The 12025-nt window shown below is 43.2% G+C and overlaps 1 pseudogene; it reads right to left on the bottom strand.

Moving 5' to 3' along the window:
• Positions 1 to 8952: 8952 nt before the first annotated feature.
• On the bottom strand, positions 8953 to 9175 carry Gng5-ps2 (G protein subunit gamma 5, pseudogene 2; annotated as a pseudogene).
• Between the last annotated feature and the right edge of the window lie 2850 nt (positions 9176 to 12025).

The following is a 12025-nucleotide window of genomic DNA, read 5'->3' as shown; positions in this document are numbered from 1 at the left end:
GATCTTCCCGGTTGCTGCCGCCGCGGAGAGGACTTAGGCAGTACCCCACGAGCAAACTTGAGCCTTGGAACCGCAGGTAGGACCAACTTTTCCTCTGCAAGAAACCTGCCTGGTGAACTCAGGACACAGGCCCACAGGAACAGCTGAAGACCTGTAGAGAGGAAAAACTATACGCCCGAAAGCAGAACACTCTGTCCCCATAACTGGCTGAAAGAAAACAGGAAAACAGGTCTACAGCACTCCTGACACACAGGCTTATAGGACAGTCCAGCCACGGTCAGAAATAGCAGAACAAAGTAACACTAGAGATAATCTGATGGCGAGAGGCAAGCGCAGGAACCCAAGCAACAGAAACCAAGACTACATGGCATCATCGGAGCTCAATTCTCCCACCAAAGCAAACACGGAATATCCAAACACACCAGAAAAGCAAGATCTAGTTTCAAAATCATATTTGATCATGATGCTGGAGGACTTCAAGAAAGACATAAAGAACTCCCTTAGAGAACAAGTAGAAGCCTACAGAGAGGAATCGCAAAAATCCCTGAAAGAATTCCAGGAAAACACAATCAAACAGTTGAAGGAATTAAAAATGGAAATAGAAGCAATCAAGAAAGAACACATGGAAACAACCCTGGACATAGAAAACCAAAAGAAGAGACAAGGAGCTGTAGATACAAGCTTCACCAACAGAATACAAGAGATGGAAGAGAGAATCTCAGGAGCAGAAGATTCCATAGAAATCATTGACTCAACTGTCAAAGATAATGTAAAGCAGAAAAAGCTACTGGTCCAAAACATACAGGAAATCCAGGACTCAATGAGAAGATCAAACCTAAGGATAATAGGTATAGAAGAGAGTGAAGACTCCCAGCTCAAAGGACCAGTAAATATCTTCAACAAAATCATAGAAGAAAACTTCCCTAATCTAAAAAAAGAGATACCCATAGGCATACAAGAAGCCTACAGAACTCCAAATAGATTGGACCAGAAAAGAAACACCTCCCGTCACATAATAGTCAAAACACCAAACGCACAAAATAAAGAAAGAATATTAAAAGCAGTAAGGGAAAAAGGTCAAGTAACATATAAAGGCAGACCTATCAGAATCACACCAGACTTCTCGCCAGAAACTATGAAGGCCAGAAGATCCTGGACTGATGTCATACAGACCCTAAGAGAACACAAATGCCAGCCCAGGTTACTGTATCCTGCAAGACTCTCAATTAACATAGATGGAGAAACCAAGATATTCCATGACAAAACCAAATTTACACAATATCTTTCTACAAATCCAGCACTACAAAGGATAATAAATGGTAAAGCCCAACATAAGGAGGCAAGCTATAACCTAGAAGAAGCAAGAAACTAATCGTCTTGGCAACAAAACAAAGAGAATAAAAGCACACAAACATAACCTCACATCCAAATATGAATATAACGGGAAGCAATAATCACTATTCCTTAATATCTCTCAACATCAATGGCCTCAACTCCCCAATAAAAAGACATAGATTAACAAACTGGATTCGCAACGAGGACCCTGCATTCTGCTGCCTACAGGAAACACACCTCAGAGACAAAGACAGACACTACCTCAGAGTGAAAGGCTGGAAAACAACTTTCCAAGCAAATGGTCAGAAGAAGCAAGCTGGAGTAGCCATTCTAATATCAAATAAAATCAATTTTCAATTAAAAGTCATCAAAAAAGATAAGGAAGGACACTTCATATTCATCAAAGGAAAAATCCACCAAGATGAACTCTCAATCCTCATCTTCGATTGGTTTATATACAAGTGTGCAATTTCTAGGCTTGAAAGTAAAATGATGCTATCTGGTGCTGGATAGAGGAGCCTTATTTTTTATTATGGCAGCTTGCTATTTTTGTAACATGGTGATTTGGTTGAACACAATAAAGTACAGTAGTAACTGATCTCCCCCTCTTCCTGGATGAGTGAGGAGATGATTAAATGTTGATGTCAGCATCCATGAGCATATTCAGATGAGCTTCTGCTTCTGTTGAAAAGGATGCTGTGTTTGATTGTGGTCCGAAGCTTTGAAGCACTACTTGGCATCTCCTTCCTTGGAGGTCTCACTGTTTAAACATAACAGAATTGATAGCTTGTTGGTAAGGTGAGGTCCAGCTTGTCTCCACTAGGTCATCTTCATGTGAATCCGGTGGTTATACGGTTTTGTTCTAGGGATATTTCATTTTTTTAATAACAGTTTTAGCTGACATTCATGGAGAGAATGAATCCTTAGAACTGTGCCACTAGTGAAAGGAAATCCTGTCTAGAGTATGTTTCTTTACAAAGCTGTGTCACACCATCCTTTGGGCCCTCTGCTGGAAAAGTAGAATCAAGTCTCAAATAATGCCTTTTAAATTGTATCCTCTAGTATTATAGATGTAGGACAGTACTGTATCATACCTCTGTGGATGTAAAATAGCTTGTACCTGCTTTATGATACGTAGTAGTGACCGTGCTTTATCAGAGCTGTTTTTAATGATGTTGCTCAGAATGTTTTCTTTCCAGATGATGATTGAGAAGCTAATTTAAAAAAAAAATGGTGCCAGGTACCACAAGAGTAACAGAACTGTGCTGTTTTCTCGGGTTTTGTTTTTTTACTTTTTTTTTTTTTAATGGAGTGTGCTGGATGTCTCTACAGTTTTGTTCAGATGACTGCAGAACCTGGAAAAGCTGTTGCTGCTGTTGATGCATAACACACTGCTATTATTGGTCTTTTTATATAAATATAAATATATATATACAGATATATAATTTGAATTTTTTGAAACTTTACCTGTGCTGTCAACTTTCGAAAAAAGTATCCCCGTTTACTGTGTTGAGTTGGCACTGTACAGAAATTAACAGCCATATTGTTCTAGAAATGTTGAACTTAAGTTTTTTCCATTTGTACAGGGGTAACACACTGTATTAAATAGGTAAGGTCTTATCTACGTGGGTTTGATTACAAAAACTAATAAAGTATTCTCTAAATTAAAAAAAATTAAAAAAAAGAATCTCCTGTGTCATGTTTATGCAAACGGTGCTCACCATTTGTTCTCTGTCTTGTCAATAAAAGCTGGAAAAGCCAATAACGAGAATAGGGCAGGACTTCTGCCAGCCAGGGGAGGGGATCTGGGAAAACATCAAGGCATAACACACCTGGAGCTCAGAGAGCCAGACCAATACAAAAATGCAAGTATCTCAGGGATTTTGACTGGGAGGTAGCAGACTAGATTGGAGGATTAGAGTAGAATTATAAGGCCTAGTTTCTATAATGTAAGTTGAAAATCTTGCTCTCTGTGTGTCATTATTGGGGAACTAGCTAGGCTAAAGAAAAAGAGCCACTGTGTTAATTTATTGCATAAACTTATATTAAATGTCACACCAACAACCGAACTAGTTCTCCAGACTGGGTGTGTTCATCGCTCACGCACTCATCGAGGACCTGGATCCTGCACTACACACACTGAAGCCTGGCTAAACTTCCCTCCTTCCCTCCCAGCCAGGTGGACAGCAGGCCTGGCTATCCTGAGGGAGAAGCAGATGGGAGCGGGGCACACAGGGGAATAAATAGAAGTGAAGTACTGGGTAATGCTACAATGTGAGTGAAGCTTAAGAACATTATGTTAAGGTGATAGCTTAATATGGACAGATGGCTCAGCGGTTAAGAGCGCTGTCTGCCCTTCCAGAGGTCCTGAGTTCAATTCCCAGCAACCACATGGTGGCTCACAACCATCTTTATTGAGATCTGATGCTCTCTTCTGGCATGCATGTCTACATGCAAGAAAGAGTGCTCATATAAAAAAATAAATCTTTTAAGAAATTTAAAAGAATAATACAGTTGATAGCCATATGTAATTCTACCCACATGAAATGTTTAGAATTAGGGAAAACCACAGACAGTGGATTGGTGGTTGTCCCAGCCAAGGGAAGAAAGAAATAGGGAGACACTTTGTGATGACTCTTCTTGGTTATCAACTTGACTGCATCCAAAAATGGAGCACAACTGTGAGGAATTTTTTTTTTTGCTTAATTTGAACTGAGAATAGAATCTTTTAATCTAAGTCTTTGAGATGGGCATATACACCTTTAATCCAGCTATTTTGAGCTGGGAAAACCCACCTCTTAATCTGAGCGACACCTTCTGCTGGAAGCCTATATCAGGACACGGGAAAGGAAGCTTTTGCTCCTGGCCTCTCGCTTTCATTAGAGACGACTTCTCTGGGATCCCAGAGTATACTGAGCATAGCCAAGACATCCAGTGTCATGAGCTGAACCTTACATTCATCAACAAGTACTGTTGACTTAGCTGGACCACTGCCTGTAAGTCATTCTAATAAATCCCCTTTATATATAACAGGATGAAGGAGGCTTCCTGCTGGGAATGCTAAAAACATTTTGAAACATGGAGATGGTTTTGTAGCTTGGTGAGTGGACTAGAAACTACTGATTCTGACTCATAAGGAAATAAAATTTGACTTTCTTCAAAGTAAGCAAAAATAATCACGACTCCAGAATATATGCTTTGAGTTGCTTATTAGAACTAGAATGTAATGACTTGGTTTTCAGCTCATGGTGTGATTGGAATGGAATAGAACCTCTAAAAATGGATTCTTTGACAACCCTTTCGCTGGGGTTGCTCGAAACCACCCGAAAACATGGGTATTTGCATCACGATTCATAGCAGTCACAAAGTTACAATTATGAAGTAGCCGTGAAAATAATTTTATGCTTGGAGATCACCACAACGTGAGGAAGAAACTGTATTAAAGGGTCACAGCTTTAGGAAGGCTGATAACCACTGCTCTAAGAAATACATCCCAGTGTCTGCCTAACTCTGAAACTGTGGGCCAGGAAGCAGAGCCTGAAGTCAGAAGTAGATCCGGGTGTAACCTTCAAAGGTCCTCTCCTGCTAACCTTCCTCCAGCTAGATGTCACCGCTGAAAGGCTTCCTAGTCTCCCAGAACAATACTTCCAGGTGGGACACACGTGTTCAAACTAAACCCACGGAGGACATTTTAGATTCCATACATGTCAAGAGTGTAAACCCAGTATCTTAATTTGCTTTGGGTCTTGAATGTTGCCTCCTAAACTCTTATTAAAACATGGTTCCCGTTGTGAGGTATGAAGATGGAAATCGAACACATTGTAGGCAGGGGTTAGCTCACCGTTCCTCTCTGGGAAACCTGCTGTCTCCTCTTACCTCCTGCTGAAGGCACACTTTCTACTGTGGATTATTATGATAGACTAAATTATAAGTAAGGATGGCTTCCAATGAGTCTGTCCCCATTTCAGGAAGGAGAACCCACACCATCCCAGTAGTTAGTGTTTAGCAGGAGCTGGTTTTTTTTTTTTTTAATCCTTTCATTTCCTGACATATTAAGGTTTGCTTAAATATTACAAGGAAAAATTACTTTAGGGAATATTCCTCATGAAGATGAGTGTAGTGGCTATTCCTGATTGTCAACTTGACTATATCTGGAATGAACTACAATCCAGAATTGATCTTGGTATGGAGATCTTGAGGCAAAGTGGCTATGAATCCCAAGAGCTTAAGGCAAGATCTCTGAGTTCAAGGTCACCTGGGACAAAACAAGTCCCAGACTCGGGCCCTGGTGATACACCTTTAATCTGGGACACACCTTCTGCTAGAGATTTACATAAAGACTTTGGAAGAAGGAGGAGTCTCTCTTTTTTGCCTGCCTGCCTTGTGGGACTGAGCCACCGCTAGATCCTTGGACTTCCATTCACAGCTGCTGATGATCATTATTGTGGCGTTGACTACAGACTTAAGTCATCAACCAATTCTCTTACTGTATAGAGACTACCCATACGTTCTGTGACTCTAGAGAACCCTGACTAAGACAATGAGCATCCACAGCATGGACCCCAGTGTGTCCCCCACGTATGTATGTGGACTAGAGATGACTTATGGACATTGGTTCTCTTCTGCCACCATTCCTCTTGGTCCTGAGGCTCGAATTCAGGGTACCAGACTTGCAGAAGGTGCTTTTAGTAGCTGAGCCCCCGGGGAATGTTCTTACCAGAGGAAAGAGGCAAACACTGTAACACCTTGGTTTACCTAGCCCAGTGAACAGCCCTAGAAGGAGAGGGAACAGGAAACAGTAGCAGAAGCTGTTTGAGGGTCAAGGCCCTGGAGGTAGGAAGCAGAGTGAGGAGAGAGGAGGAATCCTGCAAGGTTCTTGCAGCCTGTTGAATATGTCACAGTCAAGACTTTAGAGTTCTGACTGAGAGTTGCTGGGAATTACCCAAGTCACTTGGACAATTTAAATCAATGGTTCTTAACTGGAGACAACTTTTCCTGCAGGGAATGTCTACCTGCCAATGTCTGGAAAAGTTTGTTGATCGCTACTGTATGGGTGCTACTGGCCTCTGGCGAGTAGAGATCACAGATACCGTGACGCACACTAAATGCACAGCATAATGGGCTCTGACCCCAAGATCTGCCCGGCTTCAGATGTTGATAGTGATGAGTTCGAGAGATCTGGATTACATGACAGCTCTTCCGGCAACCCTGACATTTGTTAAATACACTCTAAGTCAGTTCACTATTGGTTGATTTCCTAGTGTCCCTAAGATCTCTAAGTCTTAACGATTGTTCCTTAAATTGGCATAAGATGTGATTATATATGGCCTTCTCCCCTAAGATGCTGTTAACAAATCATGATGCACACATCACAGTATCCACGGCATCTTGAACGCTTAACACGGTACCTGCAACTTCCTCAAGGCTTCCACAGTATCTTCCTCAAGCCGCTTTGCATCCATTCCCGTTATCAGATCGGGAAGTTTTTTGAGATGCTGCCTGCGAATGTGGGAGAGGAACCTATTGATATACTAGCTTATATGTTTCCACCGGTACATAATTAATAACTGACTTTCTCCTCCCACTACTGAGTCATGTTGCTGTTACATTTTGCACATGCTGATCTTTCTGATGAATATTCAGCACACACACACACACACACACACACACACACACACACACACACACACACTAGCTTTGGTAAGCAAGCATTTCAGATCCTTTCAGAGTTAGGAAACCAGAGGCCCAGGAAGGCTCATTGACATACCCAGCTCTGTTCACTCTGTCAGGGATGGACCAAAGCCTCCAGGCTGGGCCCTCAATCACAAAGGTGCAACTGTACCCAGCCTGAGTTCCCTAAAAGGGAACTACTTTTGGCTTAACTTTTGGGATCACTGGTGTTTCTTTCAGATTGGTTTTCGCTCTCGGCCCGTGTTGGTATTTTCTTTGCACAAATGGGCCACACAGTTAAATTAGGCACTGAACACTAGTAAGTGTGGATACACATAGAGAATCCATTTTTGTAGCCTGGCAGTAAAAGGTGAGATAGAGAGTTTCCAGAGGCAATTTGGGTGGCCTAACTCAACTGCATGAGTTGTCTTGGATGTAGCTATGCCATTTCCGTTCTACTAATAATGGAATCCCTGCGTAACCACCTCAGGTTTACTGGACGCCTGTTTATATTTTGCCCAAACCAGCACCCTGACTAGCTTGGAACTACAGAGAGCTGGAAAAGGCCACCCTTTTCTACAAGGGACAGCTTCTGTTCACTCGCAGAAAGATTATACAGCCCCAGTGATAGCAAATTGTTGAAATTATCATGGTGAGATGGGAAGTCAAGCTATCATGATAAATAAGATGGGGAAGTCAAGCTTTGATTAAACATCTTCCTACAATTAGTAAATTACTATCAGTAAAAGGTAAAAGTAGGGTTGGGGAATTCTTTTTTAAAGATTTATTTATTTATTATATATGAGTACTGTAGCTGTCTTCAGACGCACCAGAAGAAGCATCAGATCTCATTACAGATGGTTGGGAGCCACCATGTGGTTGCTGGGATTTGAACTAAGGACCTCTGGAAGAGCAGTCAGTGCTCTTAACCGCTGAGCCGTCTCTCCACCCCAGGAATTTCTTTTTTTTTTTTTTTTTAAAAAAAAACTGGGTTGTAGGAGAAAATTCTAAAACAACGGGATGCCTGTGAATTTCAATAGATTTTTTTCCCAACCAATACATTGAGCACCCGAGCCACACGTCCATCATGGGGTCAGCTCTGGTAGTGATTCTATAATAATAACCAACTCCACTTCACTTACCACCAAACATGCCTGCAGTAGATTCTTGAGTTGAACTAAAAACACCTCCTCCTCCAGAATCCAGTCCCTGACTCAGCAAGACAGAATAGTTACCCTACAGCGAGGAGCGCAAACCAGGTATCTTCTCCCCGAAGGCGTACAGAAACAGGTTTACCTGGTTGAGCTGAGTACACAAGGCTCCTTCTTCCAAACTCTCCAAATGGCTTTTCACATGGGAGGAGAAGGAAAGCAAAAGGTGAGGGGTCATGTTGGCTCCTAGGAGGAAGCCCATCCATGCTGAAGAAGGACCTGGATAGGAATTAGTTGCTTCCTAAAGTCAGTTGAACTTCGTTCTTGTACCTTCAGGTTTGTTCTTTCCACACCCGACTCAGACCCTGGCTTTCAGCATCCGTGGTTCAACAGAAGGGTTGGTGAAATCAGTCAAGGACATCAATACGCTCCCCGCTCTTCAAGGGACATTTGTGCAGGGACTGTGGCTTCAGTAGAGAATGCCACCAGCTGCAAGGCACATTTACACATTAGGGACTCTTCCTGCCTTTTTCCCCTGGTGTCTGCTGAGGTCTCAAGACCATAGGTGGCTTGTTCTGCAGTTCTGTGGGAAGGAGATGAAACACCATGCAGGACTTCTGAGCAAGAAGCAGCAAATTAGATTAGAGTGGAGTCAAGAGAGAGGAAAAGCTTCTGATGAAAATTCAGAGAGGTAGATGTTAAGGACAGACAAGTGGGAGGAAGATTGTATATTTACAGCTGTGTTATAGAGAAGCTTTTGTATATACTTCAAACTTAGTTCTCTTCTATTCTCTGGTTCATGAAAGGTGGTTTGAGACACCTAGAGAAATAGGACTACAAAAGGGAACAGACTTTCTGGGATCTGAAGGCATTGGAATTTGAAGACATCCAGTAAACAGAGGGCCATGTTGAGCTTTCTGCTGACGGAACTTTTTAAGCTGCCTGTGGTTGAGCCTGGCCTCCAGCTGGTGCTGCAGAAACGCCTTCTTCATGGCTGATACATTAGAAGAACCCTACATGGGCGGTGTGCATGTGTGTGTGTGTGTGTGTGTGTGTGTGTGTGTGTGTGTGTGTGTGTGTGTTAGAGAGATGGTCTAGTGGTTACGAGCACCTGCTCCTCTTTCGGAGAACGCAGGTTCAATTCCTAGCACATACATAGCTGCTCACATTTGTTGAGTCCAGTTCTGGAGGACTTGATGCTTTCACACATACATGCAGGCAAGACACCAGTGAAAATGAAATAAAAACAAAAAAAAGAAGAACCCAGCATGGCACTGGAGACAGCTGTGCCAACTTGTCAGTCTGACTTTCAGTTGTGGCATGGGGTGTGCACACATGGGGAATACACACATGGGGCATATACACATGGGGTGTGCACACATGGGGAGTATATACATGGGGTGTGCACACATGGGGTGTGCACACATGGGGCATATACACATGAGGTGTGCACACATGGGGCATATACACATGGGGTGTGCACACATGGGGCATATACACATGGGGTGTGCACACATGGGGCATATACACATAGGGAGTGCACACATGGGGCATATACACATGGGGAGTGCACACATGGGGCGTATACACATGGGGTGTGCATACATGGGGAGTATACACATGGGGTGTGCACACATAGGGTGTGCATACATGGGATATACACACATGGAGGTGCGCACACATGGGGTGTGCATACATGGGATGTGCACACATGGGGAGTATATACATGGGGTGTGCACACATGGGGAGTGCACACATGGGGCATATACACATGGGGTGTGCACACATGGAGGTGCACACACATAGGGTGTGCTAAGATGAATATTTTAATTATGGACAAAACCAAATTTTCAAAAAACTACAGGCAACTGGAGGATATCTTACTATCAGCAAAAACACACATAAGCTTGGGTCTTCTTTCTTACCCCATATACCTAGCCAGGATTTCATCTAGTGCTCCTTTACTTGGGTTTGAAAAAAGGAAGAAAATAATTCAGTAATTGAGCTGGCTTTTCCTTCACATGGAATTTTATGCATCCTGGGCTAGCCTTGAACTCCTTAAGCAGCCAAGAATGACCATGAACCCCTGATTCTCCTACCTCAGCATCCCAACTCTATAGTGCTGGAGAGAGAACCCAGCCAGCGCTTCGAACATTCTAGGCAGATAAGCAGTCAAGTGACCTGCGTTCTCAGTCACTTTGGTAATTGTATGTTGTATATGTTCCATTGCTGTCTTAGAGCTTCCATTGCTGTGAAGAGTCACCATGACCACTCTTAGAAAGGAAAACATCTAATTGGGGCTGGCTTACGGTTTAGAGGTTTAGTCTACTACCATTATTATTCATGGCAAGAAGCACGTTAGCATGTGGGCAGACATGGTGATGGACAGGTAGCTGCAAATTCTACATATGGATTGGCAGGCCTCAGGAAGAGAGAGAGGGAGTGAGGGAGGGAGGGAGGAAGAGAGGGAGGGAAGGAGGGAGGAAGGGAGGGAGGGAAGGAGGGAGGAAGGGAGGGAGGGAAGGAGGGAGGAGAGACTGACTGAGCCTGGCTTGAGTATTTGAGACTTAGTGCCACTTTTTATGACCTTATGGGGTTCAATTTCATTCAAACCACCACAGTAATTAACCACAAATATTACATATTTACTTTGTTATAATCAAAAGTCCCATCCCGGGGTTGGGGATTTAGCACAGTGGTAGAGCGCTTGCCTAGCAAGCACAAGGTCCTGGATTTGGTCCTCCGCTCCGGAAAAAAAAAAATTGGCTGCTACTCTTTGAATACTGTGTGTGTGCATGTGTGAACGCTTGCACATGTAATTGTTGAAGTGCAAGCATTTCTAAAAACAAAAGTCCCATCCCAGACAGACTAGCTTGCAAGACAGCTGGACATAGTTTAATCAAGGGCACAACTCTGCTTTCCACGATCCTCTTTAGTCTGCCCTCCCTCTTTTCTAGTTTCCTTCCCATACTAACAGTCTCCTTAGTGATGAGGTGGCTTCCAGTGACAGGTGCAGCTGAATGCTGTCCCCTTAATGTTGCAGGGGACAGCATCCCTTCCCACAACCATATATCAAAAGTGCCAATCAGAGCGCCCGTGAAGAAATCCCCATGGCTAGGGAAATGTGTGTGGGTTGAATTAGGCATTATTAATTAATCTAATCACAGAATGTAATTAAACTACCCAAGATATTCCTAGACACTAAAGAAAAGGTGAAATCAACCAAATACACGGCAGCTGCTAAATAGGGTAGAAATCGCATAGATGTCAGTCACTTGAGGAAAACAGGAGTACCAAGGGTTAGAAACAGCCTTTCAACAGGAGGTTTCTAAACAGAAAGTGAATTAGGGCTAGGTAGGGGCCAGAGGGAGAGCAGATTATGTACGAGTTGAACAAGAGTCACTGAGTCCTGGCTGCTGGAAGTATTCTGCAGAGAATCCTGTGATACATTGTTACATCGTAATTGGTTTACTGGGCACAGGGTTTTGGGGAGATAGAGAGATAAGACTTAGGTCAAAGATTTTGGATACAGTATCAGTAGAAGCCAGCAGGAACCAGAAAAAAATTCTCAGACTGGCTAGTGAGGAGAGCTTGATCCGTGGGCTGTTTACAAAAAAGGGCACAGTCAGGATTAAGGGACACAAAGCTGGAGACAAAACCTCCACCATGGTGTTAGCTGGCCTCATCAGGACATCATTTCTGTGTCCAGGGAGCCGACACCAAGGAGCCAGGCATGGTAGAACATGTGGGTTTGCATGGGAGCAGCTGTGGGGTTTGGTAGAGGAGCATTGTCTACAACCCGGTTTGGGGGAGTTGAGAGAAATGATATCCCCAACGATGTCCCTCTTGTCAATACGGGTGATTTTTAC

The sequence above is a fragment of the Rattus norvegicus genome, chromosome 7 (assembly GCF_021556685.1).
Source record: "Rattus norvegicus strain SHRSP/BbbUtx chromosome 7, alternate assembly SHRSP_T2T, whole genome shotgun sequence".
Taxonomy (NCBI): domain Eukaryota; kingdom Metazoa; phylum Chordata; class Mammalia; order Rodentia; family Muridae; genus Rattus; species Rattus norvegicus.
This window is presented reverse-complemented; position numbering and strand designations above follow the sequence as displayed.